Source organism: Siphateles boraxobius, unplaced genomic scaffold, assembly GCF_051911475.1.
Source record: "Siphateles boraxobius isolate OS27281-9 unplaced genomic scaffold, OSU_SipBor_1 12, whole genome shotgun sequence".
In the NCBI taxonomy this organism is placed as follows: Eukaryota; Metazoa; Chordata; class Actinopteri; order Cypriniformes; family Leuciscidae; genus Siphateles; species Siphateles boraxobius.
In genome coordinates, this window is record NW_027508722.1 from 680559 (window position 1) to 708127 (window position 27569).

At 45.4% G+C, this 27569-nt stretch overlaps 1 long non-coding RNA gene across 1 annotated transcript; it reads right to left on the reverse strand.

The window, feature by feature from the left end:
* Window positions 1-19706: 19706 nt before the first annotated feature.
* Window positions 19707-23078, reverse strand: LOC143714574 (uncharacterized). Its single transcript, XR_013195549.1, has 5 exons — window positions 22566-23078; window positions 22115-22168; window positions 21838-21902; window positions 21676-21735; window positions 19707-19918 (listed from the first exon to the last, which is right to left on the reverse strand). It is a non-coding gene; the product is annotated as an uncharacterized LOC143714574 (long non-coding RNA).
* Between the last annotated feature and the right edge of the window lie 4491 nt (window positions 23079-27569).

A 27569-nucleotide genomic window follows, 5' to 3' on the forward strand; every position in this document is an offset into this window, starting at 1 on the left:
GGGCATAATGGGTTCTCTTTAAGAGAATGCCTGGATGCATAGATATTGTGTATGTGCCATGTGCAGTTTTGTTTTTCTGTCAGATTTCGATTCATAAAATGACAAATATTCTGTGTGTTCCTTTGATGAAGGCTAAGCATTACAATGACCAAAAAAATAACATAAAGGGGAATTATACACAAATTAATTTCAATGAACCCTCGCCAACACTGTTCTGCTGTAACCCTCAGGCAAACGTGTCTAATTAAGAGAAGACCACCTGACCCTAGTCATATTCAAATAATGCAATTTAAAAATATTTCAGAAGTTTTCATTTTCTTATCATTCTTGGTGAAGGTCAGATTTGGCTTGCTGTCCAAGATAGAGAGCTGGAGACTTCACTTGATGATTAACTTTCCCTCTGGATCACTCAATTAGGTTATTAATAAATTGATAAGATTAGTAAAGCCGTTAGAGAGGAATGCCGGAAGAACTCTCAAGCTATTTATGTACTCTTGCACAAAGATTGACAGCTAGACGAAACGGCTTCTCCCAAACCTTCCTTTCAGAACTCCATGGCTTTTTATCTGAGGGGGGGGGGGGAAATCTTCTAGGTCAATATTGTCAAACTCTAAATCCTTTTTGCTCTAGTGACATGCCAGGTAATCTGCAGCCTTGCTTGAGATGGTGCCAGTCCGTTCAGATGTGCTGAGTGGATCTGGGAGCCCAGGTTTTACCTGAAACGCTTGGCACGATTATACTGTACAAATATTGTTCCAAGCAGCAATGGCCCAAGATACGCTCTTGAGTTATGAAAGTCATTCGATGCAACATTTCAGCATTGTTGGTTCTATTAGAACTCTGGTCTTCCACGTAGAAAGTTTAAACACAAAATGAAAATTAAAACAGAAAGATGCCATGCTTTCACAGTATCAGTGTGATATCAGAGTTTGTCTTGCTTATATTGAGCTATACTTTTGTAGTTCATGATCTCTCACTAACTTCAAACCGAAGTAATAGGGCCATTGATTAGAGTGAAATATTGAAATCTGGCTGTTGAAGTGATTAATAATCAGCTCACAGTTTGCTGTGCTCTCTGAGCTGAAGCTGACTCAATGAGACAGCTGTTCGTGTCGCAATATGCTGATTAAGTCAAAACTACAAGGAGTGCCACTCCAGCAAGCATAGCAGTGGCGTAATCTACACGGTAAACACTTATCATGCTGCAATTATGACAACCTGCATTGATTAGGTTGTGCCTCTCATCATCATTAGAGTGCATTTTAACCTGTTAAAAATGGTCCCATCTGTAATCAGTCAGAGATCTGAATTAGTGCACATGGGTGGCAAAAGATTTCTGACTTTTGCTCACACAAACTTCCATCAAAAATGTTGCAAGAATTGTCAAAGAAAGCTGTAAAAACTTTCTAAATTTGCCTTGTGTTTCAAATAATCTCTATACATTGATCAGGCTCATTCTTGAAAATGCTAGTAATTTTGGATTATCATTAAATACCCATTTTACTGTCTGAGCTGGAGATTGCAAATATTTGCAGATTAAACCCAAGTCTTCCATTGCATTAGCATAAGAGCACATTATAATGTGAATAGTATAATCCCGTGCTTCAAAAAGTGTTCACTCCTTCACTGATCTTATTTCTGTATTACAAATTCATGGATTGATTCTAAGAGTGATTATATTCCATTTGATAATAATGGAGACCATTGCATTTTTAAAAATAAGAGACTAGAAGAGACCGGACTAGAAAGAGAGAACCGAAGACTTGTATTAAACAGCTTGATTTATATCTATTACATTTACAATGTCTTGTTTAATCTTTGTGAAGTGTCAAAGTGTTGCATTGACTTTCAATGAAGGTACAGAAATCTCTTTTTAACTAAAGGTAGAATTCAAAACATAATCTATGTTTCGAAGATGAGCAAAATGCTTATGGGTGTGGAATGACAAGAGGTTAAACAAATAATGAAACAATTTAAATAATTTAAATAATGAGCAATCCCTTTAAGAATGATAATTTATTATACACTTTCAACTAATGCTTTTTTGGGGGTTTACATTGCAATGTATTTATTTAAAAGTCATATCAATGTCTCATAAAATAGAATTACCTTTTATCCAGCACACAGGTTTTTTCTCTCTTTTTTTTGAGTCACCGATAATCAGAAGTGTGAATCTACATAAAAACACTTTAGACCGAGAATCAACAATATTCACAAGCTGCTACCTCCCAGATTGTTCACTCTGTAATTAGTCTGACCTATTCAGGCACCAATACATACGAAAAATTCCTTCATAATATATATATATATATATATATATATATACAATTTTTATTCATGCAGTTATAACTACTTATCAACGATTTATAATGCATTTGTAAGTGAGTTAGTAATAACACCTTTATAAACTCTTTACAAAGACAACCTTAATGTGAAGCGTTACCTTTTTTTCTAATCCAAACCTGATTTGTTTGTTGCTTGTCAGAGAAAATGTCTCCGTGTGGCAATTTGAAGAATGAGCCTTGTCATTTATAAATGCTGTTTGTTTTTAAGTGTTCTTGTTTCATACCAAACCGTATGATCTATCATCGTGCTGTCCACAGGGTATCAAGCATTTGGATGACATAACTGTTAACGGTTAGCAATTACTTTTTAAGTAATGTGTCAGAGTCCATAAAAAACCTCATTGATTCAGTTGAAAAGTAGAAGGTACATGACATAATTAAGTGAATGGGACATTCAAGGTGATGCTAGCAGTTTCTATGCCTCTTATAGAACCACTTACTGCCTAATCGACAGATTTTGATATGTGAACTCAGAGAATCTGTGAAATGAAGACAAATTATTTATGGATTCATCTTTCAGGACGGTGCTCTACAGCAGGACTGTTTATTTGCTAGCAAGACGTATGCACACTCTCTGCTAAAGCTAACATTAATTTTTACTGACCCTAGTAAATGTCGCATAGGTGCAGTGGTCTGGAAAAAGAGGCATAGCTGTGTTAGATTGCTCCATAATCACTGATAAGGCAATTATTCACTGTGATATGCTCTATACATCCTCACACATTTAACACAGCAGGAAACAGATGTGTAATGTGTCACAGGTGTGACTAATTGGCTTAAATACTGATTGCTTGTTGGTGCATAATTGATTAAAAATTGCAGATGGATCCCAGTTGGCTGGTTAAGTCAGTTTAAAACAATACTTGTAAGTGCTGAAGGAGAGAATGAGGAGAGGGAGAGAGCAAAAGCCTTAGGTTGTTTGTACTCCAGAACGCTTACAAGTATGCATGTCAATTTGCATATTATCCGTCCTGAATACCATATGAAATTACAATTAATGTTTCACACTAATTGTGCAGAGATTAAAGGTGCAGGGAAAATTGCATCCCATATTGATTCAATAAGGGATGTAGCATTTCCTTTTTCAATACGGGAAGATCCTGCATTATACATATGCAAACAAATCTTCAATCAGGACAAGATAAATAAGATAAACTTGTGGTAAAACAAATACGAGTCTAAACTGCAGGTCCGACTCTAAACATAACCCTACAGTGTTCTCAGCTCAAGACTTGAACAATCTGAGCTCTGGTTGGATCATCTGTACAAAACACAGTTTGTCTATAGGTCCAGTAGATGTGGACAAGTTTCTAGTTTACATGCCCCACGGGGCTAGATACGCTTTAAGTGTTTGTTTGTTTGTTTTATCATCATTGAGCTTAACAAGCATTTCCCAAAAGCAATTTTAGCCAACTATGGCTACAAGTTCTGTCATTACTAACATTAGTTCAACGAAATTTCCAGTAGCAATAGTTCCAGCAAACATTTGTGAACAGCATCGCAAACTTGTGTTGTTGGAACTACAACTCTCGACCTCTTTTTCCGCTATTGATGGAATTTTTCTGGCTTTCCGTGTTTTCACTGTTACAATAGGGGGCGCTATTACTCATCTTCTGAAAGAGTACAGAAGCTCATATAAATAATATATATAATAGTAATAATGTATATAAAAATGCTACTGAATGAAATGTCGACCCAGGACGAGCTCTAGAACTGTGCAATGTGAGAATGCTGATGGACTCAATCTACTCCATCTGTGTTGTGATCATTGTTCTGAATCTCATCTGGATGTAGTCTTTGACAAAAATGTGATTTTCTCAGCTTTTGTTCAAAATGTTGCTATTTATGAAACTTACCCACATTCAAGTGTTGATAAAAAAAGAATGCATGAAGCTAGATATTATAATTATTATTTTATTAAAGTAATATAAATTAAAGTAATGAAAATAATTTATTAAAGCCGAGGCTGTTCTTTCTTTTGATATATTGCATGTTCAGATATTCATACAACAAAATATTCCGGGGGCCATGAGAATTTTGTGAAAATGATAAAAAAAAATGCTGGCGGTGGCTGGCAACTAATTTCAAAAACTTTGGCAGAGAAACAGTTAATATGACATGGCGAGTTAGATTGTGCGAGTTAGATTAAAAAAAATGGTGTAGAAACGATTTTCTCTCACAAATTGCTGTGAAATTTCACAAACAATTACGAAGAAAAAGTAACACATTGAATTGTACATGACATTTTGAAGTAGATTATTTTTCTTGATTAACCATATGGGCAATTGGGCAAGTGCCCAGGGACACCACGTCCAGGGGGGCATCATCCAAATATTTTTTTTCTCTTTTAAAACAAGCGATTCATTCTTTAACCTATTTCTAGCCTATAGGCTATATACTGTATACCCTTTCATCAGAACGTTCTAAATTCCCTGAATGTTTTGTTGAAAGTTTATTATTTTCATTATTTTATAAGTTTTTTTTTGAGGACGCGCAATCTACCGCCAGATTCGAAGTACTGCGTGAGCACGTGCCTTTCATTTCAACAGACATAATACACTAGCATGTCCACCTGCACGGAGAGCGAGTGTTTTCAATGAATTCCAGTGGAAGTTGAGCTTTAAGCTCGCGCATGAGCGTGAAGCTAAACTCCTATACGCTTATTTCACGCAGCCGTTATTTTGAAATCGAAAGCGAGGCTCCGGTGGGAAGAACCCCGGAAGTAAAGATAAAGCCTTGGACTAGGTAAAGATAAAGGTAAAGATAGCCTTGGACTACCAACCTGAAGCTGCTGCCGCGATTTACACTATTGGATGTTAATATCCAATATAGGATGTGTATATAGTTCGTTCCTGCTTCTTTTTTACTTTCTGAATTATATATAAAAAAATATATATTTATAAATTAATTTCACTGTATATAGTCTAAAGTATCAAAGACATGTATGTACAGTTTTAGAATAACTAATTTCTACATTAAACACAACAATACACCATCGCATTTGCGATATCCTGTGATTAAAGGCGACACTTCCGGTTTTCTTCCCACCGGAGCCTCGCTTTCGATTTCAAAATAACGGCTGCGTGAGTCACGGTTTGGGTTTTGTTTCTTGTCCCTGGTTCTTGTCTGTCATGTGATCCCCTGTTCTAGTCATGTGATCTTGCCTTGTGTTCCTCTGTCTGTTGTGTCATTGGTTGATTGTTTAAGTCTTCCCAGATGTTTCCCGTTAACCACGCCCCCTTGTTATCCTGTTTAGATCGTTTGCCCCTGTATTTAGCCCTGTGTTTCAGTCCAGTCTTTGTGAGTTCTTGTATTGTTGTAATGCTGTATGCACGCTGTCCTGTTCCTGAGTCTGGTTACCAAGTCTGTTTTGAGTTTATTTAAATAAACCACTGCTGCACGTGGATCCTACTTTTGCCTCTGCTTCAGCTGCATGTAACAGAAGAACTCACCGCACCGAGATCCAGCAGCAGCCATGCCAACCCTGAGCCCAGATATCCAAATCTTGCGTCTCTGTCAGGGTGATCGATCCATTGAGGACTACGTGGCAGATTTTGTCGAACTGGCACATCTCGTGCAAATGAGCACCGAATGCCTGATGGTCTTTTTCCGTGGAGGATTATCAGAACCACTCTGGTCTGTGATGCCTGCCCATGATCCACACGGCTCGTTGGAAGAATATATCGACCTGGCTCTTTTGCTGAGCGGTTCTCCGTTTACTATGGGCGTGGAGGAAAAGGAGCTCTGTGAGCCCGTAGTACCCCCTCAGCCTGTTCTTCTCATCACTTCAGCCATCAAGCTAGCCATGGCATCAGTCTATGGGCGTCAAGGACTGATGTCCACCGTGGCACAGCCACCGCTGATGTCAGTGTTGAGGGCCAAGAGGACCGTCATTCAAGGGGCCAGTCTTCCAGAAACCGTCCAGCCAGAGACCGTCCAGCCAGAGACCGTCCAGCCAGAGACCGTCCAGCCAGAGCACGTCCAGCCGGAGCTTCACGTCAGCCACGTCCAGCCAGAGCTTCACGTCAGCCACGTCCGGCCAGAGCTTCACGTCAGCCACGTCCGGCCAGAGCTTCACGTCAGCCACGTCCGGCCAGAGCTTCACGTCAGCCACGTCCGGCCAGAGCTTCACGTCAGCCACGTCCGGCCAGAGCTTCACGTCAGCCACGTCCAGCCAGAGCTTCACGTCAGCCACGTCCAGCCAGAGCCTTCACCGCTGGTCCCGTCCAGCACAGAGCCTTCACCGCTGGTCCCGTCCAGCACAGAGCCTTCACCGCTGGTCCCGTCCAGCACAGCGCCCTCATCGCTGGTTCCGTCCAGCCCAGCGCCCTCTCGCTCTCGGAGACGGAGGAGGAAGAGGACTTCCCGCGTCCCACAATGCCTGGAAGTCCTCCCTGTACTTTCTGTCAGCCCAGAGTCCTCGCCGCTGGTCCCGTCCGATCCAGAGACTGTTCAAGTCACGTCTGCCGATCCAGAGACTGTTCAAGTCACGTCTGCCGATCCAGAGACTGTTCAAGTCACGTCTGCCGATCCAGAGACTGTTCAAGTCACGTCTGCCGATCCAGAGACTGTTCAAGTCACGTCTGCCGATCCAGAGACTGTTCAAGTCACGTCTGCCGATCCAGAGACTGTTCAAGTCACGTCTGCCGATCCAGTGACTGTTCAAGTCACGCCTGCCGATCCAGAGACTGTTCAAGTCACGCCTGAACCTGATCGCTCTATGTTTGTTTCTGTGTTTACGTCTGTCCTTGTGGCTGTTTCTGTTCTGGTGTCTGTTCCCGAGCCAGTGTGTGTGTTGTCTGTTCCCGAGCCAGTGTGTGTGTTGTCTGTTCCCGAGCCAGTGCGTGTGTTGTCTGTTCCCGAGCCAGTGCGTGTGTTGTCTGTTCCTGAGCCCGAGCCAGTGTGTGTGTTATCTGTTCCCGAGCCAGTGTGTGTGTGGTCTGTTCCCGAGCCTGAGTGTGTGTTGTCTGTTCCCGAGCCCGAGCCAGTGTGTGTGTTGTCTGTTCCCGAGCCAGAGCCAGTGTTTGTGTTATTTGTTCTCGAGCCAGTGTGTGTGTGTTGTCTGTTCCTGAGCCCGAGCCAGTGTGTGTGTTGTCTGTTCCTGAGCCCGAGCCAGTGTGTGTGTTGTCTGTTCCCGAGCCAGTGTGTGTGTTGTCTGTTCCCGAGCCAGTGTGTGTGTGGTCTGTTCCCGAGCCCGAGTGTGTGTTGTCTGTTCCCGAGCCCGAGCCCGAGCCAGTGTGTGTGTTGTCTGTTCCCGAGCCAGAGCCAGTGTGTGTGTTGTCTTTTCCCGAGCCAGAACCAGTGTGTGTGTTGTCTGTTCCCGAGCCAGTGTGTGTGTTGTCTGTTCCCGAGCCAATGTGTGTGTTGTCTGTTCCCGAGCCAGTGTGTGTGTTGTCTGTTCCTGAGCCGGTGTCTGCTGTTCCTGAGCCGGTGTCTGCTGTTCCTGAGCCGGTGTCTGCTGTTCCTGAGCCGGTGTCTGCTGTTCTTGAGCCGGTGTCTGCTGTTCCTGCGCCTGAGTCACCGCCCTGGCCGCCCGAGGGGTCTTCACCGCCCTGGCCGCCCGAGGGGTCTTCTCCGCCATGGCCGCCCGAGGGGTCTTCTCCGCCATGGCCGCCCGAGGGGTCTTCACCGCCCTGGCCGCCCGAGGTGTCTTCACCGCCCTGGCCGCCCGAGGTGTCTTCACTGCCCTGGCCGCCCGAGGGGTCTTCACCGCCCTGGCCGCCCGAGGGGTCTTCACCGCCCTGGCCGCCCGAGGGGTCTTCACTGCCTGGTCCACCTTGGCCGCCTGAACTGCCTTGCCCCCTGCACAGACTTGACCCTCCGTCCCTCCCCCAAGACCGCCTCCACTCACCACCCTCCTGAACTTGTGTTTTTTTTGTTTTGATAGTCGTCGGGAGCCGCCCATAGAGGGGGGGCTATGTCACGGTTTGGGTTTTGTTTCTTGTCCCTGGTTCTTGTCTGTCATGTGATCCCCTGTTCTAGTCATGTGATCTTGCATTGTGTTCCTCTGTCTGTTGTGTCATTGGTTGATTGTTTAAGTCTTCCCAGGTGTTTCCCGTTAACCACGCCCCCTTGTTATCCTGTTTAGATCGTTTGCCCCTGTATTTAGCCCTGTGTTTCAGTCCAGTCTTTGTGAGTTCTTGTATTGTTGTAATGCTGTATGCACACTGTCCTGTTCCTGAGTCTGGTTACCAAGTCTGTTTAGTTTTGAGTTTATTTAAATAAAACACTGCTGCACGTGGATCCTGCTTTTGCCTCTGCTTCAGCTGCATGTAACAGCGTGAAATAACCATATATGAACTGAAAACGCTCGCTCTGCTCCGGGTACTGGAAACGCGCCATTACAGATTCTGAAAATGTGCTGTGCGGTTTCACGTGTGTTACAGAGCATCAGCCTTGCACTTTCACGCTGTACTGCAAAAAAGTTGCAGAAAGAGTGTAAAAGAGTGAGTTTTTAAATTTTCATTTCATTTTCACTCTAGGTGTCAGTGCCCAGATGCACCATAGAGTCTTAATCCGCCACTGAATATACTCCACTAATCTTGTAAATATATATTTACAACTTTGAAAAATCTTTTTTTACAGTGTACCTACACCTGAACATCAGCAAGAGAAACATGAACTTTTCTATTAAGAAAACAAAAGTTGTTCCCCAACTGAAGGTATTTTTCCAACTAAAAGAGAAGCTTTTTGTGTTTTTTTTTTATTTTTTTGGGTGCTACCAGTTGTCTGAGAAAGGCTTTCATAAGCCAACATAATTGAGGTGCCACATGCAATTAGGTTTCGCCACCCCAAAAAAGTAGCAGTAGTTCCAGGACCTTACTAGACATCTCATGTCTGTGCCAATCCATCAGCATGCAGGTTACAATGTGGCATTGGACTGTGGGATTGGAGGCCTCTGCCAGTGGGCCACTAAGCAGATTTGAGGGTTTGGGTCCTTGGACGAGAAAATCCTTCCCATCCAAAAAGTCGATTAAAGCCGGCAGCTGTGTTTCAGGCTGTGCCAGGCGTCTGTCTCAGTCCCCCCCCCCCCCCTCCCCCACCCCACCACCACTCCATCCTCCATCTTCCATCCATCTTTCTCCTTTTTGACTTCAAGAAGCTGGGGCAATTGTCCAGAGAGTCAAAGAGAGCCAAAGCGAGCAGTGCCTTCACACTGAGGCAACTTCCCTTAATCACCTTTCAGAAATGAGCGCTGCTATGCTCTCATGGCCTGTCCCATCAATTACAGACAACTTCTCAGAGGTTTCCTGGCATTGAATGCATTTGTGAACTTAATGGCTCATTAAAGAGCACACCTGGTTTGCCTGAGAAAATTATCGTCAAGGAGATCAATGTGAAGTACAGACAAAGACGAGGCATGTCTGAGCATGCAAGAATTGGAATTAATTTGCACTTAATTGGAAGTGGCTTGCAGTTTCAGGACTTCATTCTATATGCCAATTCACTTCAGATCATTAATTTTGCACATGAACCAAAACAGTCTCTGTTAACTCTTTTTATCTCTTCGTACATGATTGCTCTTTCTTTGTTACAGTCACTATACGTTTTGCTTATTTCAACATAACTTGCTGTGTTTCTGTTTCTGTCTTCCTGCTCCGAGAGTCTCAGACTGTGTTTGTGTGAAAAAGCTCTCATTCCTCTGTAGCCACTAAATAAATTTCCATCAGGAATGTGAAATCAATACTTGCATCTGTCTAGCTTCTTTTGGTCTTCTAGTGGGATCTCCTCTCTGACTTTTAAGGTATGTTAATGCAATTTATTGAACCTCTTTCCTTAATCACACACATTGCCTTTAATTACATACCTTGTCGGCCTCCAGAGTTCTAGTTGCTAATGCCTTTCCTGGAACTTGTCCTCTAATCCTCATGTGTAATTATACTGAAAAAGAAAGAAAAAACACATTGTGGTTGCTTTCAGATTGAGCAGAGCAAGTCAAACTTTAACAGCTCTCCATGTTTTCACCATTTTTTGTTTTTGTTTGTCTTAGTCATTTTTAAATTATGTCATGCTGTAGGTAATTTTTTTAAACACATTCACATACAAACATGAAATAAAGATAATGATTTTAAACCATTGACTCTCAACCAGTGGCGGCTGCTGGTCTTTCAAAGAAGGGAAGCTAATTTTTTTTAAAAACTCGACTGTCAGGTGTGGTGATGGAGAAAGGAGCGAGGACTTAGGTGCAGAGTTGGGCTTTATTTTAATAATAAAACAAAATACAAAGACACTACAAATATCATCTTCTGAATTTTTTTTTTTAATGGTGGTTGGCAAACAACTTTTTAATGTGCATTACCGCCACCCAGGCACGTGCACACATTGACATCAAAAGGGGCTTGAGCACCTGCCCTTTTTATTCTTGGAGAAAAAAATGCCCTTTTTTCTGGGGTGCTTTTTTAATTTTTGAAAAATAATATATATTCCTGTTTGCGCACAGCTTCCCTGTCAACAAATATATTTATTGAATAGTGTATCTAAATATCAGGTCAGGAGTTCCCTTTCAGTCGATAACGTCAGACGTAGTCGACGGTCAACTGAAATGGGATCACGCCAGGGAGCCTATTGTCTTCGAGTATTATTGAACGAGCCAATACACATTAGCGTGCGAGATCTGCATCTCACACTCTGCCCCACAGCGCGGGTATAAATACGGAAGTAGATGCACGCACCATTTGCCTTTCGCTTCGGAGCCGAGCTTCATGTCTGGATCTGAAGAGTGTTGTTGTACAACGAGCGAGTGTGTCGGCGCTTCTTTGGGAAGTCTCTCCTGGTGTCGGTGTTTGCAGCGCGAGTGCAGCGGTGATCGCGAGCTTCAAGCTCTCAACTGCTGTTCTCACAGCTACCAAGTTTCTGTTTGTGTTTGTTTGTCTGACGGTCGGTTGAGGGCGAGAAAGTGAGTGCTTTACTGACACAGGATGCACCATTCCTGTGTTAGTGTTGCCGCGGTCATTCCCCTGTGTGCTCCGGCACTGGTGAGAGTTTTTCACATCCTCAAAGAGCAACACGGGTGCGTTTGCGTCTTTTTCAAGATGGGTGCGGTCGTTCCCTGTCTCTCTCTGATGGTCACAATTGTTGTATCACGTGTTTGGGCTTAGAGCACGCTGAGACAGCTTTTGTGGACAGCTCATGTTTTCACTGTGGGAACATGACTGTCGCAGTGTTGAGGGCGAGACTCGCCTTCGTTCGCGGAGAGCGAGTCCCCATTACCACGCCCTACCCTGCACGGGTGCTGTGTGGGATGGGTGACTGGAGGGTAGTGTTGGATGTCCCGCCCGGTAACCATTCCCTGTGGGCTCCTCACCCCTCCCTTCCACTGCTGCCATTGGAGCCTCCGGTGTTGTCCGCTGGTCCATCTGTAATGGGTCGGCCAGCGGTTTCACTCGGGGCTCCCCTGGAGGACAGGACGTCGATTGCAACATCAGAGGGTGAGCTGACTTCTGGAGATGACGACTCGGCTGCGTTGTCTCCCTCTGGGAGTTCAATGTTGCCCGAGCCGGATCCAGAATTGTCAGCTATGCTGAAACGGGCCGCCGAGATTGTCAGGCTCGAGTGGAACCCTCCACCGTGTCCTGTTCAGTCTCGGTTGGATGATTGGTATCTCGGGGCGGGCCGTGCTGGTTCTCAGCCCGCCGCCCCACTGCCCTTCTTTCCCGAAGTGCATGAAGAGCTTACTTGGTCGTGGACGGCACCTTTTACTGCTGAAAACGACTTAAGTAGTTCTTCCTCCCTCACTAACCTTGTCGGAGGAGCGGTGAAGGGTTATGAGGCTATCCCTCCAGTGGAGCGGTCTGTTGCGACTCACTTATGTCCAACGGCCGCTGCATCCTGGATGGGGGATCCTTGTTTCCCCTCGCTGGCCTGTGAGTTCGCGTCAGGATTGGCGGTCAGAGCTTACAGAGCTTGCGGGCAAGCCGCTTCCTCTTTGCATGCCTTGGCGTTGTTGCAGGTCTACCAGGCCAAGACACTCAGGGACATGCACGAGGGTAGTTTAGACCGGGCGCTCATGAGTGAGCTCCGCACTGCCGTTGACCTCGCCCTCCGGGGTACGAGTGTCGCGGCATGTGCGGTCGGTCTAGCGATGTCCACCTTGGTGGTCCAGGAACGCCATCGTTGGCTCAGCCTGGTTGAGATGGCGGATGCGGACAAGGTTCGGTTCCTGGACTCCCCAATTTCCCAGGTTGGGTTGTTCGGCGACGTGGCGGAGAGCTGCGCCCAACAGTTCTCTGCCACCCAGGTTCGGACGGAGGCTCCCCAACACACCCTATCCTGGCGGGCCGCTGTTGCCTCCACCCTGCCGCCGGTGATAGTCCCTCCGCCCGTTCGTCGCCGAGGGCGTTCCCCTGCCGCTGCCTCCGGTTCCGCGGGGTCTCCGCAACAGCCTTCACCCAGGCCCCAGCGTAGAACCAGCAGCAGGCAGGCCGCCCGGTCTGTCTCAGTCACTGCCCAGCCAGGGGGCGAGTGTCAGAAGCATTCCTGAGACAGGCCACCCAGGGATGGGGGGACTAGCTCTTCAGATGGTCACCGTTCCACCATTGGCTCTCCGGAGTCCAGTGGTACCCAAATTGTCGAAAGAGCGAATTTCTCCGTCCCTGGGTCCCAAGAGGGCGAGGCTGGCGGTTTGCGACCCTGTGGAACAGCCTTGCTCCCCCCAGCCCCCTCTTGTTCGCCAGCCGGCAACAATATGCGTTCAAGGACCCGGTCATCCGCCTTCTCACCCATCCTCTGTTGCCCCGTGGAGTCAGGTAAGTGCAGCACGGCTCACTCAGACCCCGCTTTGGGCTGCCCACGGGCCTTCCGAGCCGGGTCCCTGTCCTCCACCTCGCTGCCCCACCCCGGGTATGCCTGTGGTGCCTCTGGTCCCCCTGGTCCGGTTCGTCAAGGCCTGGAAGGTGCTCTCCAACCCGTCCAGCTGGCTCCTCCGTACCATCAGGCTCGGCTACACGATTCAGTTCCGCCGGAGTCCGCCCAGGTACAGTGGCATTCGCCACACTTCGGTGTCGAGCAAATCTGCTCCTGTCATGCGCGCGGAGATCGCTGTCCTGCTGGCGAAGGACACGATAGAGCCGGTGTCTGTAGCCGATATGAAGACGGGCTTTTACAGCCCGTACTTCATTGTACCCAAGAAAGGTGGTGGGTTACGACCAATCTTGGACCTGCGAGTCCTGAACCGGGCCCTCTACAAGCTCCGGTTCAGATTGCTAACGCAGAAACGCATCTTCCAATGTGTCCGTCCCCAAGATTGGTTTGCAGCGATATACCTGAAGGACGCGTACTTTCATGTCTCCATCCTGCCGCGTTCGAGGGTCAGGCGTATCAGTACAAAGTCCTACCCTTCGGGCTGGCCCTGTCACCCCGTGTCTTTACGAAGCTCGCGGAGGCAGCCCTCGCTCCCATGAGAGAGCGTGGCATTCGCATTCTCAACTATCTCGACGACTGGCTCATACTAGCGCAGTCTCGGGAGCAGTTATGCGAACACAGGGATTTGCTGCTCCAGCACATCAGCCAGTTGGGTCTTCAGGTCAACTGGGAGAAGAGCAAACTCGCCCCCGTGCAGAGGATCTCTTTTCTCGGTTTGGAGCTGGACTCGGTCCAACACACGGCGCGCCTCACAGAGAATCGCACCCGGTCGGTGCTGAACTGCCTGAATCTCATCAAAAGCAGTACAGTGGTTTTTCTGAAACAATTTCAGAGGCTCCTGGGGCATATGGCAGCCGCAGCCGCAGTTACGCCGCTCGGCCTGCTTCATATGAGACCACTCCAGCACTGGCTTCGCGACCGAGTCCCGTGGTGGAGAACGTGGCAGAGAGGCATGCTCCGTGTAAAAATCACCCCGGCTTGCCTCCAAACCCTCAGCCCGTGGTCGGACCTTTCGTTTCTCCGGGCCGGTGTGTCCCTAGAACAAGTGTCCAGGCATGCTGTGGTTTCCACAGACGCCTCCAACACCGGCTGGGGGGCCACGTACAACGGGCATGCAGTAGCTGGCACCTGGACGGGGTCCCACCTGCATTGGCACATCAACTGCCTCGAGTTGTTAGCAGTGCTCCTTGCTTTGAGACGCCTCAAGACAACGCTGCTCGGCAAGCATGTACTGGTCCATCACGGCGACCGTTGCGTACATCAACCGCCAAGGTGGTCTACGTTCCCGTCGCATGTCACAACACCCCCGCCACCTCCTCCTATGGAGTCAGAAGCATCTGAGGTAGCTTCGTGCCGTTCACATCCCTGGCCTGCTCAATCGTGCCGCCGACGAGCTCTCACGACAGATTGTGGCCTCCGGGGAATGGCGACTCCATCCCCAGGCGGTCCAGCTGATATGGGACCACTTCGGGGCCGCACAGATAGATCTGTTTGCCTCTCCGGACTCGTCCCATTGCCAGTTGTTTTATTCCCGCACCGAGGGGACCCTCGGCACGGATGCACTGGCTCACAGCTGGCCCCGGGGCCTCCGCAAGAATGCGTTTCCCCCAGTGAGCCTGATGGCACAACTACTGTGCAAAATCAGGGAGGAAGAGGAGCAGGTTTTGCTAGTTGCCCCTTATTGGCCCAACCGAACCTGGTTCCCCGAACTTTTTCTCCTCTCGACAGCTCCTCCCTGGCCCATTCCTCTGAGAGAGGACCTACTCTCTCAGGGACGGGGCACCATATGGCACCCGCGTCCAGACTGTTGGAGACTCCATGTGTGGTCCCTGGACGGGACGCAGAGGTTCTAGGTAATCTACCACAGGCAGTTGTAGATACCATCACTTCAGCGAGAGCTCCCTCTACGAGGCTTGCTTACTCCCTGAAGTGGAACCTGTTCGTTGAGTTGTGTGCTTCTCACAGAGAAGACCCCCGAAGGTGTTCGATCATTTCCGTAATTTCTTTCCTGCAAGAGGCTTTGGAACGTCGGCTGTCCCCCTCCACCCTCAAAGTGTATGTTGCCGCTATTGCCGCACATCACGATGCAGTAGACGGGAAATCCCTGGGGAAGCATGATCTGGTCGTCAGGTTCCTGAGGGGAGCGAGGAGATTGAATCCGCCTCGCCCCCCCCTCTATACCCTCTTGGGACTTATCTCTGTTGCTAACCCACTGCAGAGACCGCCCTTCGAGCCTTTGCAGGTAGCAGAGTTAAAAATTCTGTCCCAAAAGACAGTTCTCCTGCTTGCTTTGGCCTCCATCAAGAGGGTAGGGGACCTGCACGCATTTTCGGTCAGCGAATCGTGCCTGGAATTCGGGCCGGCTAACTCTCACGTTGTCCTGAGACCCCGGCCTGGATATGTGCCCAAGGTTCCAACCACCCCCTTTCGGGACCAGGTGGTGAACCTGCAAGCGCTGCCCCCGGAGGAGGCAGACCCAGCCCTGGCTTTTCTCTGCCCCGTTCGCGCTCTGCCCTTATACGTGGACAGAAGGAAAAGCTTTAGGACCTCAGAGCAGCTCTTCGTCTGTTACGGAGATCAGCGGAAGGGAAAGGCTGTCTCCAAGTAGAGGTTGGCCCACTGGATAGTGGATGCCATCATCTTGGCGTATGAGTCCCAAGGTGAACCCTGTCCCCCCGGACTACGAGCTCACTCCACAAGGAGTGTTGCCGCTTCTTGGGCGTTGGCGCAGGGTGCCTCGCTGAGAGATGTCTGTAGAGCTGCGGGCTGGGCGACACCTAATACGTTTGCTAGATTCTATAGCCTACGTGTCGAACCGGTTGCTTCCCGTGTGCTCTCTTCTCATAGAAGCCAGTAACACCGTGAGCCCCGGTTCAGTGTCGGCTTGCTGCGCCATTCCCCTCCTACGGACCGGATACGTGCGCCATTTTGCTCCAGTTGAATTCCCTTATCCGGAACCTGTTGAGCTCCTCCGCACCCCTCCAACGTCGGACGTGGCGGAACGTCCGGTGTTACGCCTACCACTCGTATGCAGTGTGGAACCCGTGTTAGGCTGGGTCCATATGTTGCGGTCCCTACGGCGACCCCATATGTGTATTCTTCCACAATACGGCTCCCCAAGGTGAGCCCGTGTCTTTCCCTTGGCAGAGTCCTGCCGTCACTGTAAATCGGTGTTGTCTCCCCCCTCTCTAGGCTGGAGCCACCCCAGTGATATTCCATATGTTATACTGCCCGGTCCTCCGCCCAGTTCATATGCGTATCCCCCCCCCCCCCCCCCCCCCCCCTTTTTCGGGGTTGGTTGGGCTTCCGCAGCGTCCCTTCCTTCCGATGTTGGGCACGCTTTCCCAGTGTTACCAAGTCTAACTGAGTGTGTCTTGTGGAACAGCAGCGACTTCCTGGCCTAAGCCCTGTCTTTTTCCGCTAAAACGTCGGGAGGATCAGAAGGCTTTTGTCTAGGCACTGGAAGGTGGCAGCGTTAGTGGCGTGTTCAAAGGGTGATCCCATTTCAGTCGACCGTCGACTACGTCTGACGTTATCGACTGAAAGGGAACGTCCTGGTTGCGTATGCAACCCACCGTTCCCTGAAGGAGGGAACGGAGGACGTAGTCCCCTTGCCACTACCGCTGGACCACCGCTGACTCCGAGTTACGCTCGGCTCCTCAGCGAAAAGCAAATGGTGTGTGCATCTACTTCCGTATTTATACCCGCGCTGCGGGGCGGAGTGTGAGATGCAGATCTGGCACGCCAATGTGTATTGGCTCGTTCAATAATACTCGAAGACAATAGGCTCCCTGGCGTGATCCCATTTCAGTCGACCGTCGACTAAGTCCTCCGTTCCCTCCTTCAGGGAACGGTGGGTTGCATACGCAACCAGGACTTTCTGAAGCATATTATAAAGTATATTATAATAGAAAACAATTATTTCAAATTGTAGTAATATTTCACAATATTACTGTTTTTTTCTGTATTTTAGATCAAATAAATGCAGCCTTGGTGAGCATAAAAGGCTTCTTTAAAAACATAAAAAATAGTGGTATATACTTATAATACTAATATATACACACATATATATATATATATATATATATATATATATATATATATATACATAAATGCCCCTTTATTACATTTGAGGCCCTGCCCCTGAGGAACTCTCTGCACGTCCCTGCCGCCACCAGCACAAGACTGCAAACACAAGGAGAATAAATAGGGAGGCAGGTAACGAGGGAGGACAAGTGGGGCAAACGAACCAATCACACTGTTAGACTTTTCAAGGGTTTTTTTTATAGTAACTTACTGGCAACGCTGTTGCCAGTAAGTTACTGTAATTAAGATGTACAGTACCATAACCGTATTTCAGTTTTACAGTAACTACATGGTACTGTAATTGTGTAATACAGTGCATTACTAATCAGCTAATCAGTACACTACTGTAATTATTTTTATGTGTACTAAATATAAATTAGATTTCATAATTTTGATATAGAATAAAATTTTATTTTTATCCTACATAAGTTCTACGGACTTTCAAATCAATTAGACAAAATTATAACAAACTAATTTTTTTTATTTACAACATTTCATATATAAAGCTTTTGTATTTTTCGTATCAACTTCTCTGGCCCTCCTTTTGTAAAATCACGCTCCTGCGTGTCCCTATGTAGGTGGTTAAATTCACTAGTATACATATTTCTCTGGTTAAACAGGGTAGCGATGTCTTGCACATGTAGAGGTAGTTCCCTTTCGTTGTCACTCCGAGTTACGTCTGATGACGACGAATGGGGTTTCGCTTAGAACACCTATCGACTTCGAGTATTACAAAACGAGCCAATGGCAAAGAAATGCCATGGGTCTGCGGAATTTGCATAGCGTAACTCCGCCCCACCTCGTGGGTATAAAAGGAGGAAGCCGGCAACATGCAGATATGTTTTCGCTTCGGAGCCAAGAGTATTTTTTCACTCCACAGTCATCTCTGACTTCGCTCTACGAGACGAGCTTCTCTCTCCGGTGTTGGTGTGATGGCGATCTGCAGCGAGCTCACAGTGCCTGCTGATCTGTGCAGTGATCTGCCAGTGTGTGTGTGTCTCCCTGTGCGCTTCAAAATCGGGGAGTTTTTTTCTCCTCTCATAAAAGAGCTCGCACGCGGCACGTCTTTTTAAAGACGGCTTGCCCGTGCATTTCTGGTTGCAGCGGACTGGTATCGGACTCTGATGGGCACGAGCGCTGTCTTGTGTGTTTGGGCTTTGATCATGCTTGAACAGCGCTTGTGGGTGACCCATGTTCTCGCTGGGAACGTGATCATTGCGTCCTATATAGGTCGAGACTCTGTGAACTCACAAGAGTGAGATTCCCCTCATCCACCCCCCGATCTTCGGCTGGTGGCCAGGGTGACCTGAGGGTGTTGGTCTGGAACAAGGCGCCGACTCTGTGTCCGCGACCCCAGCCCCCCTCTTTAATGACGGTGCCCGCTAGCGAACTGATGATTGCACGAGTCTACCCTCGGGTGGCCCGTGTGTTTTCATTTGAAGCTACAGAGGATGATGCTGTGTCTGTAGCAGCATCACTAGGTGGGCTTGATTCTTTTGGAAATGATGACTCGTCACAGCTGCCACCCTCTGGTGTGCATACGGCTGTGCCTGAGTCTGATCCGGAGATGACGGCCATGCTTTCCCGGGACGATTGGTTTTTGGGTGAGGCCGCCGACCCGCGTCCACGGCAGACCCCAATATCTTTCCTCCCGGACGTGCATGATGAGATCACGGGTCCGCTCGTTTGTCTCATCCGCCTTTCCTACCCTCGGGGGCCGCTGCCCATTGGTACACTGTGGTCCCCCCGGTTGAACGCTCTGTTGCCATGCTACTGTGTCCTCAGAGTGCTTCCCGGAGCAATCCTAAGCACCCATCCAAAGCCTGTAGTTATTTTCGTCTACACTAATCTGTGGCGAAATCCTATAGTGCCACAGGACAGGCAGCCGCCTCACTGCATCCCATGACCGTTCTGCTGGTCTACCTGACCCAGATGCTCATGGACATGCAGGAGGGCGGGACTGACCCTAAGCTCTTCAGTGAGCTGCGCGCCGCCACTGACCTTGCTCTCCGAGCGACGAAAGTGGCCGTACGCTCTCGGAGTCAGGTGATGGGCTAATGTGCACGGTTACATACGTAACCGAGACGTTTTCTCCTCTTAAGGTCCTGCTACATATATGAGAGAGAGAGAGAGAGAGAGAGAGAGAGAGAGAGAGAGAGAGAGAGAGAGATAGTGTGTGTGAGAGAGAGAGAGAGAGAGAGAGAGAGAGAGAGTGTGTGAGAGAGAGAGAGAGAGAGAGAGAGGGAGAGAGAGAGAGACAGACAGACAGAGAGAGAGAGAGAGAGAGAGAGAGAGAGAGAGAGAGAGAGAGAGAGAGAGAGAGAGAGAGAGAGAGAGAGAGAGAGGGGAGAAAATTCCATATTAGTTTTTTTAACATTTTTATTATTTTAACAAGTAATATTTTTTTAACAAATATTATTATTTACTAAAACTTAAGAATATTTATTTGTAAACAGCTTTTTGTCAATTGCATTTCAAACATTTCAGATTAACTAAATTAAATTATGCCAGATTAAATTTTAATACTTACATATCCTAAATTCTGTCCAAAAATGCTGAGATCCATAGAGTGAAAGACTGAAATCGATGTTTTAGCCCATTTCAGCTTGTCTGCAGTGAAGGGATTCCTGTTTGATGCAAATGCACAGTAATGCTTTCTGTACACCTAAAGACTTTGAAAAGATTTAGAAAAGATTTGATAAGATTATCAGCTCACATCTAAAGACTTGGGTTCACAGTTTTTAGTCTCAGACTAAGACTTGCGATAATATGAAACATGTTTGATATGAAAGACTAGAGAGAGACTGGCATAAATCGGGTCGCCGACTGCAGATTATCACCTCACATTTAATGATCGAGACGACGGGAGCGCGCCGAGACTCCAGTAAGATTCCTAAAGACTGCCGGTCTTTAGTCTGGGACTGTGAAAATCCTTTGGTGTACACCCGGCTTAAGACACATGCAAGAAATCACTGAGTGATGATCGTTCTCCTTCCAGTAGTTAAAGATGAACTGAACTGAAAAAAAATCAACGTTGATAACATGTTGTTATGACAATTAAAAGTAATTTACATTAAAAAAAATAACAAAAAATATCAATATAGCTTTTTTTACTCAGCAAAAAAATTGCGTTTGCTACGCTGGCAATTTCGATGACGTCAATGGCATGGTAGGACCCGCGAAGGTATATAGGCAACAGCTGCAAGTCCTATATACACACACGAAAATGAGTAATTTTAATGGCATGAGTTACGCATTTGAGCATGTGAGGGACAGGCCAGTAGTATCTGACAGAGGTGTCAAGTCCAGGTTCAGAAAGTAAAATTCCTCCTCAGTATGTTGTTCAAATCACCTGGATTTGCTAATTAGCACAGTTTTTCAGCCAGGAGATAGAACTAATTAGTGAAATCAGCTGGCTGAGTTAATGGGTCGAATAAAATATATGGCAGGACTTTTACTTTCTGACCCCTGGAATTGACACCTCTGGTATCTAACTACCACCACATGGAGGACGACCAGTTTCAGGCTCCACATACAGTACAGGATCGTTTGGGGGAAGTGACTGGTGCGGGTGCAGGCGCGGGCGCTGCCGGAGCATGGACACTGCACCGGAGTCGATCTGTTGAAGGTCAACCTGGAACATTTATTGATCGGCGTAAATGCATCACCATGCACTGTTCATTTCGGATGCTGTGCGGTGAGAGAGACGTGTTGGAGGTGGCTATGCTATCTCTAAGGGATGTCCAAGCTGAGACGCTGGAGCGCCCCATAAGTAGCTGGTATGTAACAGTGTATTTTATGAATTGGCGACTGGGCTAGGTTAGGCTAACTTATATCCTTTTCTCAGACTGTTAAGGTTAACAGCGTACCAGCAGTTCACTCTTTGGGCTAGGGGGCATTTGGGAAGGATGAATAAGATTCCATTCCCATCCTGTGCCGTGAACTAACGTTAACGTAACATCTTTTCCCCTCAGCTGAATATCAAGGATTCTAGTATGCTTTTGACTTGTAGCTAAATAAAACATTTGATGTCAGATGCTTCATGTACTCATTGACATTTTCAACACATCTGTCTCTCGTACCTAGGATAAACACTAGAAATCACGAATAATTAGAATAATGTTGTTGACTAGGCCAGGGGGTAGAGAGAAGCTAGCTCTGCTAGTGTTGGTTGGCAACGGAGTAGCCTACCATGCCAGTGACGTAGTCGAATGTTGAAATCCAACATGGCGGCGCCCATGTAACAACAACAACATTTTCAACGTACCATTTTATCCCTTTTAACAAATTCTGCCATTTTAATAGTTGTACCAATGAGAATAAATAAAATACATCTGTTATATCACATTTTTTCAAATTTCAGTTCAGTTCATCTTTAACCCACCTGTGCGCTGAAACTAGGACCTTCCTGGTCAGGTGGGACTGCAAGGGTAGAGTATTCTGCCTAATAAACATCAAAATAATGTAAAAATATATATAAACTTGAGTTGTTAAAATGCTAGATTTGGTATGAATAAATCAGTGAGAGTTTTACTGCAATGCTTACCTGGATACATTTAATCCGGTGAGACTGAACATAGAAAATGGTCCATCTTCTGATTGGTTAATTTGCTGTGTAATAAATATGATGTTAGACATGATGCAAAGGTCACTAAGCCTATTTGCTATAAAGTTAGCCAATTTTATAGAGATTGTATAAGATATTGTATGCTACCTGCACAAGTGGCTCCAAAGCACTTATCACATAATGCTAATCATTTTAGCAAACTTATGTCAAAATATAATTTAAAAAAAACATGATTTCAATTACAGTTTAGGCTTACCTCAGGAATCTTGCTAGACGTCACTGGCGCGAATTGGCGCTTTGTTGCAGTTGCCTTTTTAAACACATACAAAATTGCAGTAAATATCAAATTCCATTAAACAAATAAATACATAATGTGTTATAGTTTGCAAATTAATGCGAAAAAAAGGAAAGGTGGCCGCTGGCCATAAAACTTGTTAGCCCACATGTTATTTTCTCAACAGTTGGCCAACACTGTCTACAACCAAGACAGAATTTCACATTAGTTAATTTAATGTTAATGTAAACTAAGTGTTACTCCTTGGCGTATTTTAACAATTCAATAATCTAACAATTCAATAATCTAACAAAGTCTGTAAAATGAAACGTTAGCGCAGTTTACCGTGGTAAAGTTCGTTACTGCCATGTTGACGAGTATAATGTTAAACTAGGGTGCGCAAACCTGTCAACACACACAGAATGTTTTTTACCTTGCTTTCTGGTCTCTCTCTCAGTGAAGTGAATTCCGTCTCTTCCCCGGGCCAAACACGAACGGCGCGGTCCAACAAAAGAAAGTCAGAACCCAGTGAAATTAGGCTACACTGGATGCTCCGGCGCGACACGACAAATCCCAGACAGTCTAAGTTATAGTGATGCGCTGTTATATTTCTGACGTACGGTACTCTGAGTCCAAGCGCTCGCGCTATTTCTGACAAGGGACAAACAGGTTTGCATTTTGCAGTAATGTTCCGGTCGCTTCAATGTGTCCAATATAGAAAGCCTCTGACTGTTATAACGTAGACACGCAAAATGCAAGGCAAAATTAGGAAATAAAAAGCACGATGGAATGGTGCCAGTCAGAGAGACCGTTATGTTAAATACAGTAGTATACTGCAAATTTAAAAAATACAGTAAGTCTCTGTATGTGGTGTTTGACGTCACAGAAAATTCCCATGATGCAATGGGAATCACAGTTATTTACTGTAAAGAGATATGCAGTATAATACTGGGTGATTTAAATTAAATAACTGTAGAAATTACAGAAAAGTCTAACAGTGTACCAGGTCACAAGATGGGAGTCGACACAATCGACAGGAGAGCACATGGTGCAAGGAAACACATGACAAGCCATGTGCTCACACCAAACATGATAAAAAACACAAGCACATGGCCAGTAAAATAAATCACAAGCAAAGTGCTCATACAAAATGAGACATGAAGAACAATGAGAACACTCATAAGCCACGTGTTCACACAGAACATGACAACATGAAAGCACATAGCTAGTGTAAAACACAAGCTGCGTGCTACACAGTACAAGACAAAACATGACAAGAAAGCACGCGGCTCTCTCTCTCCCTCTCACTCAATCTCTCTCTCTCTCACTCCCGTTGTTATTCGTTTGTCTCGTTAGTTTTACTGTTTACTGTACATACATGTATCCCGGGTTTAAATGTAGAATTCTGTATCCGTAGTTTCATTTTATTAAAACCATATTCTTGATTGCTTTCTGTCTAAAATGCTCATTTTTACAAAGTCAATGAAATGTTTGATCTAGCTACAAAGCTTTACAATTCGTTACTATTTCAGTAACCTAAATTTTATAATAACAAGAAGGTGATTTTTCATGGCCAGAAAATAGCTTTTTTGGAATTATAAGAAAGAAATCATTTTCGTTGAAAATTGATAAGTTAATCTTACGGATGTTTGCTGGACAAACAGATTGTTCGAAAACTAAATTAATTCCATTTAAGGTTATCTCATATAATTGATCTGTAATGGGACTATTGATAAATTAATGACGAACCATAACCCATCATGGTGATCATTCATATATACAATCGATCTATTTTCAGCTTCGATAATTTAACTGTAATATGCAATATATTAATCATTCATGATTAATTATTAAATTCCCTATATATAATTTGAGCTAATTTAATGTAAGACTCATTGTCGCTACAGAGCGTAAGCTCATCCTGTGCGCTCACAACAGAAAACAAACAAGGAGCATGAATGTCCGAATCCCGACACAAAACCGAAACTAAACTAGACAGATGTGCCGTGATCCAAACACCAATGCCCCGCACATGTAACAAAGGCACCTGGCATCAACGGAGGAAATGTGGGATTTAGGTTAAACTGTGAAATGTATGATGAAAATTGGCTAGCGTTTGCGCCAAGCAAATACCAAGAAATAGGTTACAGCAGTTTGTCTTTCGAGTACACTTGCAAAATCCACGATGGGACAGAGCTCGTATAGCTTTCGCATAACCGACTTTTTATTGTACAAAATCACTGTCAATCAAAAGGAGATGCAGTCTTTCGAAAGACCCTCCAGTCATCATGCAGAAGCCCAGAGTCCAGCCAGACATAATCGCAGCATTTATCCAATGACCGTCAAGTTTCGAAGCACTGAAAAAAAAACTGTTCAAAGCAGCGCCACTGAAGTCAATGGACGATGAGCTTCAACAGGGAAATGCACTGTGACGCTCCGGGAATGAATGAGAAGGAAATTGAGTCAGCCGACCTGCTGATTCTGAACCAACTCGTCTCCGAGATGAACGTGTCCTAAAGCATTTTTAGTCAATAAAATGTTAACAAATAGTACACATTTGACCATTAATTGTTTGACATTATAGGGGAAGCCGAGCTTCCCTTGCAGTCTTAAAAAAAATCGCCACTGCTCTCAATCCACCTATAATTAATTTCCTCATCAACAGTAATTAGTACAGTTTATTTATGGATGCAAGAACCTTTAATTACACTGCAATATACCAGTGATATTATCAGTCTTTTACTGTACTTAACCATAGTACTGTCAGGCTGTGGTTCAGGCAGAAGGAGATGAGGAGTCCAAAGTTCAAAAGCAAACTTTTACTTACAATATAATTCATAAAGGTACATAGCAGAAGGGCAGAAGGTTCACACACACTTACTACAACGGAGAACAGACAAAGACTGGCTGAACAGAAGGGAACTAAATACAAACACAGATGAACATTGATTGACAGAACACAGGTGAAACAGATGATGATGATGAATGATGATGATGATGATGATGATTAACTAAACACAGGTGATACAGATGAACTGATAATGATGATGACACGCGACATGAAACCAAACTAAACAGAACACAACTGTGACATTATAAATCATACAGGTACATAGCAGACGGGCAGAAGGTTCACACACACTTACTACAATGGAGAACGGACAAAGACTGACCCTCACCTCTTTCCCGTTTTAGATGTTTTGTGTGTTTTTGCAGCGTTCACGCTGAAAAACAATGCTGCCACTCATTTTTTTGCCACTCAGTGTGTGTAACCGCAGTCACTCTGGCCGACGGTGACGTCACACACATAACCTCTTTACTTTTGAGATTCTGAAGAAGCCGCGCAGGCGTGCCTGAAGTAAGGCAATGTCGGGCAAAGGGAACTGGGTTATATACATGTAAGGCTCCAGCTTGTAATAACTGACTTGTAATAAGTCAGTTGGTACTGACTTGTAATGAGCCGAACTTTCCCAGTTGTCCACCAGATCAACATGTGATTGCCTCCCTGCAGCAATGAGCTGGATGTCCCTTTAAGACCGCACACAAGCCGTGAGGGGGGCCTCCGCCATTGTAAACTTGTGACTGCAACACCGGGGTCTTCCACAAAGAAACAGTAGGAATGCATCTTCACATAACCCTTGTGACTCGTAGAGAAAGTTGCCCAAGACGAAGCCTCTGCTCTTGAGTCACCAAAGCATGTCTGCAAATATCCTGGCCTAACCTGGTGCTACCATAAAGGCAAGGATTAATGCAGAAATCCTTGATGAGTGCAGAAAGTAGCATGACTGCATCATGATGAAATCCCCATTATACCCCCAGAAAAGTTGTTCTGTTAATTGGAGAAAGTACACCTTTATGAAAATTCAATGTCAAACCTAAACACCTTAAATGAGTGAGTAAATGATCTCGATAAGTATCTAAACAAAATCAGTCGATCAGGACATACAATTTTGACAAATAATAACACTGAAACAGACATGCAGCTTCTGAAGACAAAGAAGCAGGGGATTCCCTGACGTTGGTGCCCCTTTTATGGTCTTGATGATACGCTACGCTTCATCACCTGACCTCCGTCGGCCAATAGAATTACTGTGATTTAGACGTGCTTCAGACACTTGTGCATGATGAAGGCATTCCAATAGCGTCAACACCATTTATATGGATTTCTTTGAATTTCATTATATTCCTATATTCCTTATTTTTTCTTTCCTTCACTTCCTAAAATTTTAATTTGGATTACAATACCAGAATGATGCACAAGCCTGACATGCATAAAGATACAAACGTATGTGTGTCTATGCGGTATTTAGGCCAGGGGTTTTCTACAACCATTCTGCAGACAAAAGCATGCTCCTGCCGAGCAACAGCCATTGAGCCGAGGGGAAGTACTAATGAGAGACTCTCTCAAGGTATTATAAAGTAGACCACTTTAATAGGCTCTGTTTTATCCACTGTTTTTGATAGTCATGTTTCTTTCACATCAGCTTTACACCATTTAACAACAATCTCTCAACTGTAACTGAGAGTAGCATTTGGAGTTTTTTTTTTTTTTGTGAATGTGACATTGAAACCCATATTACATGGCATGTTTGAAAAGGCTAATTTTAAACTCTAATTTGAATGCAAGAGTTTCCAGTTCTGACTGCTGCTTTGATCTGGCCATTTAAATACTTTTTTTTTTAAATGTCATAGTTGCTTAGATAGATAGTAAGGAAAATAAACAGAATAATGATGGTGATAACAATAAAAGTGAAACATCTGCACCATTTACCAAATTGGTACTTTATAAAAGCGGTGGGAAGCAGGAACATTATGAAGGCTTTGCTGCTGCCTACTGTGAGGGTAACTGTCTGTTTCTGATGCCAAATGAAGCTCCCCATAATGTTTTGAGCACTCTGTGTGATTCTCACAGGAAATAATCTCCCATGTTATTTATTATACTGCTCCCTGTGTCATTTATCCACAATATTCATTTGAGAAGCCACAGCATCCCAGGCTTTTACTCTGAACCCTCAACAACAGGGTTATATGATGTCTGCATTCAGAGACCCTCAATACCATTTTAAAATGTTTTGTACAGTTTGTGTATATACAGACAGTGCCGCTGCTAGCCATTTTGGTGCCCTAGGCATAATTCCTTTATGATGCCCCATTTTTGCCAGTTTAACTTTTTAACACTAGAAGTGTCACGGCTGGTACAATGCAAACAGGGGCGAGGACTCAAGTGCAGGAGAATGATCTTTAATTACAAAAGAACAAAACCCACGAGGGGGAAAACATAACTAATGAATACAAAATAACAACAGAACACAAAACGTGCTGGAGGATCACGGGGAATGGGAAACATTAGACAACGTACCGACACAGAATGCAAACAAGAGGGGACTTAAAAAGGTAAACCAATTAGGAGGGAACAGGTGGATGAACTCAAACAATA